This window comes from Ptiloglossa arizonensis, chromosome 1, assembly GCF_051014685.1.
Source record: "Ptiloglossa arizonensis isolate GNS036 chromosome 1, iyPtiAriz1_principal, whole genome shotgun sequence".
NCBI classification, from domain to species: Eukaryota; Metazoa; Arthropoda; class Insecta; order Hymenoptera; family Colletidae; genus Ptiloglossa; species Ptiloglossa arizonensis.
In genome coordinates this window covers 3092533-3108402 of record NC_135048.1, presented here as the reverse complement: position 1 = coordinate 3108402, position 15870 = coordinate 3092533, and positions in this window count along the sequence as shown.

The following is a 15870-nucleotide window of genomic DNA, read 5'->3' as shown; positions in this document are numbered from 1 at the left end:
AGGAGAGGATTGGAACATGTTGCAGCGTCGTTCGTGTTCTGTTTTCAACGCTTTAAGATCGTACATTCGTAGAAATCGAACAGTGGCAAAATACGGTGTGTTTGTAACACGATTCAGTTTCCTATTTCTGCAATTATCTTTGTTATTTCACGGCGTTGACACTGGGAGTACCTAGTCGATTTCATAAAAGCTACTTCGGTTATCGTCCAAAGGTATTGCGTAATTTAAGTTTTTAACGAGACAGGTATCATTATTTTGATCAATTTCACTGAAAGTTTCTACAGAGATTGGGCTTTTAAACAGGGAGTTGAAACTGTAATTATTTCGTTTATCGATCGATCAGTTAGACCGAAATCTGAAAAATTGGAAAAATGTTGAAAGTGGAATAATATGGAAATCGAAATTAAACAAATTTCGGAGAATATTTTGTTTTAATTGTAGCGGATTAATGTATTCTGAGCTCAGATTTTTGTGGTACGCGAAATTCCGTGTTGGAGAGGTAAAAATACGTGGCTGAGAACATTTATAGGTAAATTCATTGACTTTCATCACCATTTATGGACGTTGAAGGATAATTCACCGAGAGATGTAATAATTCACGTTTAAGAGTACATGTGGCCATAAATCTTACTACCCAAGTGTTACAAACGTGTTACGGTATTACCTGCGAACTAAAGTTGCAGAATTTATCAACCACACGATTTTAAAAATGAAAAGCGTGGTTATTTGAAAATGTTCTATCAAGGACGAAGCAAAAACAGTGTTAAATACTTATTGTTAGTGTTTCAGAAGAATGCGATGATTATATTATATTTTTACTTATAACTATAATGTTTTTACTTTCATTAATCTATATTGACGATCGTGCCTTCTTTGTCGACCATTTGTATTTATTTTATACTAATTGTTGCAAATAAATGAGTGTGCTAAGTCAAATTGTCAAATATTGGGTTGTTCGGTAAATCATTTCGTTTTCCAAAATGGAGAATATATAATTTAATAAAATGTTTATACGCTCTAAAAAAATCATGTTTCATTTTCACCGAAAAGAACGAAATGATTTTCCGAACAACCGAATACATTCTTTTTTCTGTAAAATATAGTTCTCGAACTCTTGAAAGAGGGATACAAGTTTATATTTAAATCCAACACCAAATTTCTCTTTGTGCTTTCATCTAGAATTAAAAGATATTAAACTTCTGTCGCAACAGAACTTTTTACATTTGAAATTAATATTTTTTATTTATTGGTGCGTAGATACTGGTAAAAACAAAAGGCATACACACGCCCTTTGGGCATCAGACTTTGAGGTACAAACGATCCGATTGGAATACTTATTCAAACACTTCGCCCAAACTAATTAACATTCGAATACGGAATACTTAATAACTATTACAGCGTGAGTTAGAATTGAATTCGACATTCAACCGACGGCAACGTTTGCCACCATTAATAATTACTGGTAATCAGTCTAACCAATCACTGTCAAACGGAATCGGTAAGCTTCTTGATTTAATACGGAGATAATTACACGACTCGTCCTATAAGCGTTATTATATAAACGTCAGAGGTATCGATTGAAAGGTAATCAAATCCTACGAATTTGGTGTTTTTCAAAATATTATAGTGACCGCGTGCACAAGTGCTGTTAAAATCTCTGTTTTTGCTAGGCAGTTATAAATCGATAATTAAATTTTGTAAACAAGAAACTTTTTCCCCTGATTTATGTAACATTTTCAAAAACAATAATTTACCTTCTTTCTTAAAAGTTACCGTAAGGTAAATTCTATTTTTTTAAATGGCATTGCCGTAGTTTTCGGTGAGATTTTGTTACGTATAAAATAATAAATTCAACTATACGTGACTACATATGGCATCTTCTTTTTACTGGACATAACCAATTGGCCAAGATTCTTTTATAACGATATGTTTCATTTTTAATCATTGATGATTTTAAATATTGTTGTTGAATTCGTTTTTTTTTATTCAATAAAATATCGACGAAAAGGCATCGATTGAGATTTAAAGAAACTGGGTTAACTTGGAAATGACTTCTACAAAAATTAAAGTAAAGTATCAGTTTTGTTTCATTAGATCCAACCAGAGAAATGAAAAAGATTATTTTGTTATCCATATCTCATAAAATCAGCGGTTTAGACGTTATTTCAAACGGTATTTATCTTTAAAAATTGTGTATATCGTAAGATTTAGTGAAAACTTTTGAAACTTATACTTGCGTTTATTATGAATGCATTCACATTTTTACATTGATATAGTGATAAAATTGGGTAAATAATGTAACGTTTTACATAAATTATCTAAACATTTTTGCTCGTTATAGGCGTTTTCTATGCCAACATACAATCTTTATTTGTACAAATTTCCTTTGAAATTTTTATTTTTCTAATAGGTATATCAAGTATTTACTCATGCTGATTTATATTTGAATAATACGATGGATACGAACATCGTGAAGTTCTCATTCAAACAACGTATACAAAACCATAACTTTTAAAGCTTCGAAAATAATCAAATAAAATTGTAATGCTTTCGGTTTCTGTTTCAATAACATTTTCAGAAGAATTCAGAATTATCAAGTAAACACGTAAAGCGACCTTAAATATCACATAATGGATCGTGATATGAGAATTAATAATGATCTTCGGAACGATCGCCACAGGCGACGAATGACATGTAGAATTCCGGATTGTTTATGTGGTAATGCTTGGGAACGAATGGTCTTGCGTGCAGTCCGGAAAAAATGTAAGTGTTTGGCATAGACGAGCGAGTGAAGTGTTTCCGAGGCGTGGAAGAAGAGCAGTTGAACTGAATGGCGGGGTGTCCGAACTAAGGTGCGAGAGACGAGCAATTGAGATGGTGCCAGACTGAGGAATTTTGGGTGAACGTGACCAGATGCACGAAGTGAGAACGGTTAAGGATTAGATCGAAAGGGAATGAATGCCCGCGAGAATATAGGGTGCGAGAGAAGCGCGATTGGGACACTTGTCATTGGATTTTTGACAAAGTAAATTCGACTCAAATAAAGACCTTTCACAAAGACCTCGTGTTCACTATAATATTGTATAAGCTACCATTTGGTTATTTTGTCATACAATAATTAAAATGAAATTTTGAAACGAAAGAGTTTAATTTTAATGAATTGTATTTGTCAACTGTTTATTCTGTGTGATCTTCGGATAAACAAAGTAACCAAATGGTAGCTTATACAATATTATAGTGAACAGACCTTGTGGGTCTTTCACAAAGACCCACCGTGCTTTTATTACACACCTTGCGTCAATTACAATAATAATTGTAATTTATTTTGAAGATGAATTCAAATTAAAAATCGAAAGCGTTAAAACTTTATTTGTATAGTGAAACTTCAAAAATTGTACGTTTCGTTCAAAATAGAAGCGAATTACATCATTTAAGTTGTATTAAAGGAACGGTAATTTTTAACTTGATTGTAAATTGAGACCGGAAGAGGAATAATGTAAAAGTTGCAGTTAATAATTATTTTGTGTAATTGTTGCCATTCACGAAAGTTACCAGCGTGTGATGACAGGAGACCCCACGAAATTCCCACCATTCCCGTAATTGCGCTTAAGATTAGAGATGTAATTGCGAATTGCGCTCTTCAACGAATCTGTGTTACTCTTCACCGTGATTCACCCAAACCTTGTTCTGTTAGCTGCATCATATTAATTCACACCTTACGCTAAGCCGTACCAAAATTTATTCTCGATTATTCGATTTTCTGCAACCGTGGCTGCGATAAATTGTGCACTGACTTTCTCGGACACAATAACTGAAAATCCTTGCTTAGAAATTGGAACTTGAGAACAAAATTAGAATCGGTGTACGATCGTTTCAAAATATTGCTTAAATACAATGCAACTGAAATAGATTTTTTAACTGCTCTAAAATTCATATGCCACGCGTTGTAACGAAAACGAAACAAACAGTGTGCAATGATTCAGGTTGTAGTATTATTTAACCGGGAGTATAATTTTCCTACATATCAGCCACGTTAAAAGTTTACCCCTTTTTTCCGAATTAATGAATTATGACCGAATGCTGAGAATTACCATAAGATAAAAAACAATTTCTTTTGCACATTCTTCGTACTACTTAAAACATTAACTGCGTATTTTCACGTCTAAATTTGGTGCGAAGTGAACTGTAGGACGTTTAGCAGATAATATGAACGCGACAGCTGGAATAAAGTTACTTTATAGCGTCATTTAGCAACAGCTGGCAGCAGTGACAATAGTATTATTTCTGTACATCTGAAATATGATGCACATTTAAGCTAACCTTGATAAAGAAAACAGAAAAGTGAAACTACGGCAGTGGGATTAAGTGGAACGAATAACATCACTATGCGTAAACTTGGAATGAAAATATTTGGGGAAATAATTTTTTCGGTCAAGTTTGGGAAGTAAAATTTTACAAATTGTAATATAACATTTTTAATATATCTAAATATTATTTGCTTTCGTAATGCAATGCTTTAGGATAAAACATATTCAGAGACTTTTCATTTTCAATAGTGATGTAAGATAAACTTGTATCTATTAATTAATCTCCGCTTTTCTCCAGAGATTAATTAATAAATAAAATTGTCTCACAGAAACTATTACGAGACGAGGAAGAGAATGAATTAGAATGAAATTTTCAAACGAAAAAATTTAATTTTAATGAATTATATTTGTCAACTGTCTATCCTGTGTGATCTTCGGATAAACAAAGTAACCAAATGGTAGCTTATACAATATTATAGTGAACAGTATTTCATTTTATAGTATGCAGTGTTTCGGGGTAGTTTTCCTTATTTATAGTAAACATGTATATGGATGCAACAGTATTTTAATATTTTCCAGAAGACATTGAATAAAGGAGAAAGAAAATTTTATATTGTTAAAGGTGTTTTGCTGCCAATTTTCTTGCAATTCAATTTCCTGTGTTTAATGAAAAAGCATGCATATTTTGCTTGTATTTCATTGTATTTTGGATACGTGCCAAAGTGTTGAGAAATTTCTAAACAGGTCGGTGAACATCATAAACCTCTGGTTCGATCAAGTGAATCACGTCGATCGATTAATCTCAAGAATTAAAAGGAAATTAATTAGAGTTAACGCAGCTCGAATGAACACAGTAATGAATGGTAAAAAAGAAAGGAAGGGGTTGAGTTGTTTGAAAAGTATTCAGGAGTTAAAGAAAGAAACGAGTCTTGTAAACTGAGCCAATTTTCTGAATTTATAGAGATTATTGGTAAATTGAATGTAGCAAATATTAATTTAATATCAATGATCTGAAACGTGAACATTAATGGCTTAGAGAAGATTTACAGAACATGTAAGAATATCAGAGTATTATTTAGACCTTTGATAAAGTTAATTGCAGTGCTAATGAAATATAAGAATGTCTTTACCGAAGGATATGTTTCATATCCAGAAGTTTCGAATGGTATTATTTATCAAGCTCAAAATAAATTATGTGATAATCTTCTCTTATTATTTAATTTAGTTTTAGGTCGATTATATCAATTATAAACTGACTGGAATAAAATTCATGCCCATAATTAAATTATGTGTACACTTCAGTTTAAAACGCAGAAAGATGAAGAAATATTATCTATTCGCCAACTTGTTGTCTTCGTAAACAGATTCTAAAGTAAAGTGTATTAGAAAGTAGATAAGTGGTAAAAAGAATGTACAATATTTTAAGTTATGATGAAAAAAATAACCATTTCAACGACATTGATCGAACTGAAATTTTTGGAACCCTCTGGAATAAAATATCTGTATCTCTACTCTGCTGTAATAAAATTGCAGCAAGTTTTTATAGTGCATTTCTTTAGATTGTTTTTAACTGAAAATATCTCACATTTTGCGCGTTAAGTTAAACATTCATACTGATTAGCTTTTTATTTTGAGAGAACTTTAATGAGTATGTTCTGAACCTGGCTAACCAGTAGAATTTCACGGAAATGCGAATCCTTGCTTTCACTGAAATGTATATTACAGAGGAAGAAAGCGGAGAATTAAACATGACCAGAACAAAGTTCCACCTCCGAATGTGTCCTTTAATATTACAGCAGACTGGAGTTACAGGTATTTCGTTCCAGAGGTTTCCAAAAATATAGTCAAAATGGTTATTTCTTTAATCGTAACTTTAAATATATTCATTTTACCACTTGTTCATTCTGACATGCATTTTACGCGGGGAGAAAGACAAACAGTACTAAAAATAATATACATAAATTATTGTAACTTTGTAAATAATGATAACTCGAGATTCCAGATAGAAACAGTAATATTTCAATTTTGTTCTTCAAAATTTCGGATACATTAAACGAAAACCTTCCATTTACAATTTATTTATCTATGATTATGATACGATCAAATTCATTCTAGACATAAGCAAAACATTCCATTTTCTACATATCGGACAGGTGATAAGTTTCTGGTACGAATTTTAATACTATATTTATTCTCGACTTCGACGATACGTATTTCTCATTAAAAGTACAGTTCTTTGTATTGAAGGAGATTCACGTATTGGTTTTAGGAATTCACGCTATTAAAATGAAATTAAAGAAGCCGGTTAAAAATATTAATGTCCCGTTCGCCGAACATTCTGAAATAAAAAAACCGAGTGAAAGGTATCGAGCTGCCTGGTACTAATTCATTCCTTTCCATCTTCATTCTCATTCTGCTTAGGTCCGTTTAGTAGTCACGGTAATGTCACTGAATTCGTCAATATTGACCGGCAGGAACTGATTGGAATTCTGTTAGACGCGAATCGACAGGTCGTTTAAAACGAACGTGAATTTATCTACCTCGATGAGGCATCTCTCTTCGGTTCATCCCTACCTCGTTTCTTCCTGTGCTTTTGCCGAGACAGGTTAAATATTCAGTTCCGGCAGGTTAAAGATTCGGCGAGGGTGCGGCCCCCGATGTCGCTCGCCTCGCGTTACGTCTCGTATAAAGGAACACGAAAATCCGTTCCTCGTGAATTACACCGACGGCCTGTCCCATCCGTTATCCGAGCCACCCCTGTTTCCCGGTAATTAACTATCAATTCGTTGGATCGGGACTCGTGGACCGGTTATATTTTCAACCCGCTCGTCCGCCATCTTCCAACTTGATTCATTAAACTGTACGTATCAAGGATGCGAGTTCGGGCAATAATTTCGTCATAAATACCACACACTATGTTTATCGATACGGTAAATGGGTGACATTGTCTTTCATCGTTACGTTTATTCGTCCTTGGACGAATAGATAGTCAGTATACTTTTAGAATAAATTCGAATAACGAATAAGTCTTTTTCGAGTAACGTTACAGATTTATTAGCGAACAACGATCAATTTTTGTCGAATAAAATCGTTAATCGTTACTCACGATCAATCGTACGAATTCATTCGCAATTCGAAGTGAAACTTGTCCAACTTTGATTTCCGCCAGCAACATCGATCATATCCGAAGTTCTTCACCAGTGATGAGAAACGATACATGTACCGTGGACGCGCGAACAGTTGGCCGCTATCCTAAAAGCTAAAAAGTCACAGGGGAAAGGGGAAAGGGGAAGCGTCCATTCGCATCACTTGTGACACGATTGCTACGCCCTTACGCGGATACACTGTCGCTATTAGTACCCCATGGACTAGCATTCTTTCCGTAAGGAAAGCGTATCGTTTTTCGTATCAAGACGACATTTTCCATCGAGAGACTCAAGAGGATTACAATCTCGTCGTTGTTCGTTAACTCGAACATTCTCTTATCGACTTTGGCGACAGTTTTTCAAATCACTTTGTCGTTCCAAGGAATGAGCGTAATAAATATAACATGTAAGATAATTTATAAAATATTAAAAGATGAATACTTAAAGGTATACAATTGACGATTTAACTTTTTATTCGTATAGTATTATTTGTAGTAATAGTGCACAAAATGAAACTAAACGATACGTCGTTCCCTTGGCCGCTAACTGAAATCGACTGCAGAAATAACCGTGATTATACACAAAATGACGGAAGAACACAAATTTGTTAATAAAGATGTGTTAAATAAGAGAAAAAAAAGCTACAGAAATTTAAAAGAGGAATGAAAACCTAATTTAAACTTTTGCTGTAGCAGTTTACTCGCAACTGATTTCTTTTGTCAGTACATTGTCTGTAACGAGACAATTATACCATTACAGCTTTCTATTTATGCAAGTAAAATACGCATAAATGTTTACGCGTATAAAAATATCCATATTTATCTATCTAAGTGGAAATGCGTTTATTATCGACGCGACTTGACGTTAAAACAAATTTCATTGAAACTTCTCATTGCGCCGAAACAAACGGCCATTAACTGAATCAACGAAACAAAAATCATCCAAGTTCGTTGCAGTTTTCGATGATTTATCGGGGAATGTACATTCGTTTCCCCCCCAAGCATGTTGGCTTATCTTTATATGCACATTTTCGTGACAATTGGCACGCTGCACAAAGTTCAAATGTTTTAATTCTTTATCTCCATTTAGGGTAATTCCATTAGCACGCTAATTGTATTGGCACGCGTAGAATTCCAGCCTTCTGGTTTTCATGACGCGTCATTCGGATTCATATTTAAAGCGTACGGCACGCTGGCACCGTTAAATAAAATAAATGCGCGCTGCGATCGGATTAAATTCGAAATCATAATCGGTCTATAAAGTTGAAACAAATGCATACCCATTTTACAATTTTTAATAATATACGCGGGTAAGTAATTCCAGACTTTGTTTGCGTTTAAACCGAGAGGAACAGCGTTTTTTACGTCATTTGTGTCTTCCTTCAATTCTGTTGGAAGTCTTATTGCCGGTATTGCAATGCGAAAACACTTTCTAGATTCACGTTACACGTAATCAGATCATTTGTAATATTTAGTCCTTAAATTCGGGAGTATTTGTGTTTAATATCAATTTGAAGTTTCGATGCAGATATCTTTGATTTAATATCTATATAATTTTAATATCGATAGTTCCTTCAATTTACTGTTATTGTTTTATCGGCATCTTCTCTTTAATATAGACTAGAAATAAATAAACTATAATTGACACATCTCACACGTTTTACCTCCAAATGATTACTACGCGACAGTTGCGACAAAAATAAAATAATATATATTAATAAAGAGTACTTGTATTCAGTTTCACTGATAAATAAAAAATACATTATTAGTTTGGATACACCTCTTTAAAATATACCGAACACTGAAATCGAACAAAGTATTCTTTACTTACTCAGACATTGAACACAGAATAATAATGTAATATATTCAGCATTCATTGATCAGGTAGTCATAAAATACTCATGTATTTTTTATTCGACGATAGCGCCGACTAAAAGTATTCGATATACTATACAGCTACCAAAACTTAATACAATGCGTGAATACTTTGAAACATTCAACCACGAACAAAATACAAATGATGTATTCGGCATTTAAATATACTTTGAAATACATTTCACTTTTATTTACGCTTATTTCTGGTAGTCAGTCGTTTAATTCCCAAAGCAAACATTTGACTAAAACACGAAACGATAGTTTCGATTTAAGGATGACTTTTCTTCTCGGTATCGTGATTATCTCCCTTAAGGTGGCTGCCTGTTCCTAGCGAAACACCCTGTATATGGGTTCGTCGAGCGAAATCACTTCAACTTCCACGAGCACGCTTTTTTTTTTTCACAAAGAGGGGAATAGAGAAGAGAGGGAGGAAGCGGGCACCCTTCTTAACGCACCGAAAAATCTTGATGATTTGTGCGTCGCATCTGCATTTTAATTACCCTGAATAATTCCCTGCATAATCTTAATCTTGGAAACTTGCTGAAGTTACACTTGGTTCTTCGTTTCTCGATTCTCCCTTTTTACCCTCGATTCCGAATTCACACTGGTCAATTTGTCAAATCGTCATTACTTGAGAATTATTATGGGTGCCGTGTTAGAATCCGGATGAATCTCGAGTTTAATGACTCAAGTTTGTTACAGTGTTGCCTCAAAGACGCGAGTCGTTCTAACGATGTTTGTGTTCCGAACTGATAGATAAATTGTAAAGAACGTTCATTGTACACGTAACGTATGATTTTTATCAAGACGTTTACTTTAATCGTTGGAATTTCATTTCAATATTGTAAGTACACCCGAAATACACCGAAAGAAAGAAATTTAGTGCTGGAATGTTCGAAGCAATTTTCAAAAATCATTTTAAACAGTATTATTATCTCTCTGAGAGGCTATGTACTTTTCATTGATTAAATGAATTATTTCAATGGTATCGAATGTGTTTTGTATAAATAGTGCACAAAATAATTCGAGCTGGAATATATGAGCCTACGTAATACTCCCTACGTAACACTCGATTAAAAGTTTTATTCGTCTGTAAAAATCTTTGCGCCGTGTGGTGTTAAAATGGTCAATTACAACCTCTTTCATTGAACGAGAAACGTCTTTCTTCTACGAACATTCTCAAATCTACGAAGAGATAATAATCACTCGGGACAATATATGTCAAGCTCATATGGGAAATGGTCAAATTGTTCAAAGCCACAGTTCTTAATGGCAGCTTACGCAACTGTAACGACATAAACTGTGACATTGTTGTGCAAGAGACGCGCTCTTTTTGTTAATTTTCTGCGTCTTTTCTTGCAAATGTTTTATTACAGTTATATTGTACAGTTAGTGCAGTATTCTCTATGAAGCCCACCGATAAAATTCCTTCACAATCCCAAAAAATTGTAGCCATAACTTTATCTTCCCGAGAGAAACCCTTATATTTTTTCTTGGAGTAATTCCATTTCAGGCAAAAAGTAAATGTTTCCTTTAAACGTAACTGACACTTTTGAAGTTATAAAATTTAAGCCTGCGGATACTTGAAATTATTATACAAGAAACTAAAAATTCTTTCTTCTGATATTGTTATTCGGAACGTTTAAAAATTTCTGCGGTATTGCAATATTCGTACTCAAGATTAGAATGCAATCGTAATAGTGATAGAATTTTGAACAATTTTCACGTAATTTTCTCTTCTTGTAGACATTGGAATATTCCATGGTGCGCGACAACAGATAACATACATAAGAGAGAAATTAAGGCATTGTTTAAATCAGCGATATAAATTGACCTTCATATTTTTTACTTACGTTTAAATTCTCGCGGAGAGGATACTTTTTTTTATTAACCAGCAGCATTTATCACAGTCTAGAGGATGGATGAGTCTTGACGGCGCAATCCTAGCGCCGTCACGTTATTTTTTCTCTTGACTGAATATTTGTCTCTATCCAACGAAGAAAGGGTTGGTAAGCGGATCGCGGCAGAAGGGTGTCAGTCGCTTATTAAAAAAACCCCTTTGGTCTTAAACACAGCCTGCCTTTGTCCCTTCCTCCTTTCCGTGACAATGCGCAATCATTAAGATTCCCTCGTGGAAACGGCGCTAAGTAGACGATAAAACTGCGAATCCATGAAACCCGAACGCCATTGTTTTCGGTATTGGACAACCTCGAATTGTTCAAGATTGAAATTTGATCATTTATTTTAGCGCTTCTAACGCAGTAGAGACCTGTTCCCCAATTCGTTTTTACATTAACGCGGAAACAACAGTACGGTGGTAAACGGAACTTATGCGAATTGTGGTGAATTTAAGTTGCGATTTCTATAATTTTCACGATCCGTTTAATTGTTATCGCAATGAATCGGATCGTTAAAGAACGATTACGAATCCCGGTTTAATTTGGCGTTGGCGAGCTGTTAAATACCAAAACGTGAAGTTACAATTAATCGTTAATGCCTACCGTACTGTAACACCACGATTTGGAACGAATCTGTCGAGTTGCAGGGTATAATACGTCAAGCAACGGTGTTGAACCGTACGCTATATTTAAATTTAATAAAACGTAACCAATATTAGTTGAACTACGTTACTTGTTAAACGTGCACGCACAGTTAAAGATGCGGAAATTTTTAATTGTATTCAATACTCGTAAATTTTTATAAAGGGTGTACTCTATGTTCCGCTCGCATGGCATCAATTTTCCTTGTATAATTAAAAATAATCCGAATACGGTGGAGTTTGCGTTCATTTTCATTCGATAAATCTCGTCGACCCATCGATAGTACTTTAACGAAAATACAGCGGAAAATACGGTCAAAGTCTTCATTATTGTGTGCCTGGTAGCGAACCAAGCAAACCAAAACTTGGAGCCAGAATACTAGAAAGATCCAAAGAACTTGATACCTTCGAACAGGCTTGTTTTCTGAAACTATGAAGAAAAATCAGAGCAGGTAACAAGGATATTTGAAGAAATTTCGAGGAGAGACGCCTCTTTGGCCGGAGTATCTACTTTTTTATTAAATGATATTGATATGCCACTGTGAAAGAGGATACAGAAAGGAAAAAAGGCTTCTTTATGCCCTATAGTAAAATAAGGGTTTATCGGCTTACGAATGTTAAGTATCGTTTGATTTCTCAACAAGAATAATACTATCGTAGTGTTATTAAATAAATAAGTTTTGTTATACGACCAACAGAAGCAATCAAGTCACGAGTTTATTTTCCAGTCCGTTGTTGTTAGGGAAACGATTCCCCAAGGTTACTGTTTTTCAAATTCCAGTAATCGATGTCCTTCAAATACAATAAAATTCTTGCGCAAGTAGATCATCGCATCGTAAATCAATTCCATTATTTGATAATACTGTAAGACTGTAAGGAATATATGAGAAAAACCTCGGAACTTTGTCACAGGCTTAACAGAATTTTTGAAGCTTTTAGCAGGTTGACCGTTCTGAATAATCAGAAGCAAACGCAAGGAACCGAGCGTGCTCCAAGAAGAGCTGCACAGCAGCCAACTAAAAGCTCCCTCGACAGAGGAATAGGTCCAAAAATAAACTGCGTCACTGAAAAGACGCGGCTTGCTTGACTTTGGCCAGTTCTCCGGTGACCTCGATGACTTCTCCTCTTGAACCTCCTAATTTAACCGAAGAGGACCCGTCAGGGCCGTCAAAGGGTAAGAGGAGAAAGAAGGGTAAGCGTGCAGCAAGGTAAGGTTAGTAACTAACGGTAGGTGTGCCCCGCGAAGTGGATATCTATTAAGGAACGCAACGATGGAGAGAAGGAGGAAGCTGTTCGGTCTAAAACTTGTACCTACCTAATCGTAGGAACTTTGTGTGAAATGCGCCTGGAGCACATCCTGTCGCGTCTCCTTCATCCTGTCTTCCATATTAACGGTCCTTTCTCCCCTCCTCTGTGTCTTCTGTACAGATTTCCTTTCTTCCTCCTTCCGGGGTTCTCTCGCTTCTGGTGCACGAAGCGAGAAACCAGCGAGGGTGGTGTACCTCTTGGTTTTAACCAACGGGGTATCTCGCGCGATCTTCCGCGTACCTTCGTGCGATTCGCGGGATCGATATAAATCTTCAGCAGCTTCGTTGGAATTTATCTTAAATCTCGTACCAGTTTCGATATTCGTCGCGACTGTGATTACAGTTGCCCCTACTACCGGGAGATCCTTCGAAGCGCAAGATAATAATGGTGTACGCGTGCCGAACTATATTAGTTCGTTGTCTTATCGATAATAGAAATTTATATCGGTGTTGTACGTCATCTTGTTCGTTCACCGTTTTATTCGGAACGAATTCACGGTTCATTTACAAACATGTAAAATATTCTCGTTACCGTGGATCTAATTATTCACTATTTTTGGAGGCGAATGCGTGTACCTGTACTATTTTTCGTCATTTGCAACAGTGTTTTGGATTGTATGTTCAACGCGTGGTATTTCGGTTTCTCAATTTTTGGTCGATTGCAAAACTCATTGTTCGAGGTAAACTGTCTGTCAAGAATTATAAATCCGGATATGTTATTGGACAGTATCTTCGAACGTGCGGAACAATTTCGAATAAACTTATTTTGCGCAAAAGTCGAAAATCATAAATTAATAAATGATTAACGCGTGTGAGTGAAGAACAAATAATAACGAGTAAAACTTTAACAATCGATCGCTAATGAGTCGGAACGAAATATCGACAATTTTTTACGTAAAACACTATTGAATATAACGGAAAAAACTACAGCTGTGACGTATGTATATAAAATCACCAATGGAAAACGAGTCGTTACTAGTTATTTGATTTTGATCGTACGGTGACTGTACAAGTTATATCTTTATTCGATAATACTTCAAGAACCATTACTTTATCTCTACCGAGATTTGTTTTACAACGAACACGTTAATTAGCGCGCGAAGGAAATTTCTTTCGAAAGAAAAGCGAAGGGATATTCTCGGAGTCGATATACAACGAATCGGTCACGGTACTCGACGTTCCTAACGTCAGGTGTATTCATTTCGAAAAGACCATGACGAAGTACCCCACCGACACTTAATTGGATTAAGAAACTGGGAATTCCAAGTGCATTTGGTATGCCGACCGCGGAGAACAGCCGGTTGGACGACAGCCTAATTCTCGGGGACCGAATACTCGGCGATAGAACGAGGAGATCGGGTTGACCGAATGATGTTTGTCGAAATCAAGCAATCAGCTTTACCGAGTCAAGTAAGAGATTATTTCTGGCAACTGCTCGCAAAGATTGACCCGTCCACTGTCTCTCTGGTCAGTGGTATCCGCGTTCTCTGTTCAGCTAGGTCTCTAGACCAAAGGAGAGACCGCCAGCCACTCTGCTTCGTCGAGTTACCCAACAGTTTGTGTCGCTGATGGAATAATAGTCCATTTGGGATGCACGTGCTGTCGCAGTATCCTCCTAAATCCGTCGCGCCGCAGTTCACCCCGCACGTATTTACATGTTTCGAACAATTAATATTTATGCCTCGCCCGGCCGCATTGCTGCCTCCTCCGGCTGCCTGCTCGCTCTCGAGTGCTCTTTCAACGCCCAGTATACTGACCTTCGCGAGAGATTTTCACGCCGCGCCGCGCTGCGAATTCGTTCGAAGGGCTCGACAAAGGACTCGAGTTGCATTGCGCTTTCGTTCGTAAAAATTTAAGATCTCGAACTTAGTTTTTAAATGCAAATTCCCTCAACGACCAATTCACCGACACGCGAGCGCTAAATGCTCCGACGAAGAAATCGTAAGATTAGAAAATAGAACAGAATTATTATTTTCCACGTTTAACTCGGTCTACGTTTAATTCGATGTCAAATTGAATTTATATAATTGTTCGTACCGTGTTGCTAAGTACTCACGTGCACGTAAACACAATTCGCTGCGCGTAGATCACGGTGCTTATGGGGGAAAGCAATGCTACGTTATATGTAGCAGTAAATAATACGTAGGTAGAGAAATAATGGATGGAAAAATACGCTTTATACTCTAGAGTAGAACAACACTGAATAAAGTACACTTTACGAGGCCGTGTGGCGCGTAACGTAGTTTTGTTCTAACTAAATGCTTCGAGGGAGCAAAGTTATCGCGTTTCGGATCGTTGTGTCATCACCGCGAGAGGAACGGCACATGTATTCTTTAATTTACCAAGGAATAACAAAAAATTTCTTTTTTAAGAGAATAAAAGAATCAAGTTTAAAGAATACGATAAATAATCAGAATCGATTGTAACCAATTTGGAAATGTCAATTGAAATGCAAGTACAGAGACGAGCAGAAGCATTCAAAGCAGTCGACAAGAACTGACGAAGAATTGCTTTACAAAATAATATTTACGATACATTATCTACTTGTATCTAAGTAGGTGTAACTAGCCTGAAAGACTACGGTTTACGAGCTTGAATTTACACGTTATAATTTGTGTTATTTGTATTATACGTACAATTACGATATAAAAAAACTCAAGTATAAACGTTGTTATATTTATATTTACAACGAAATAA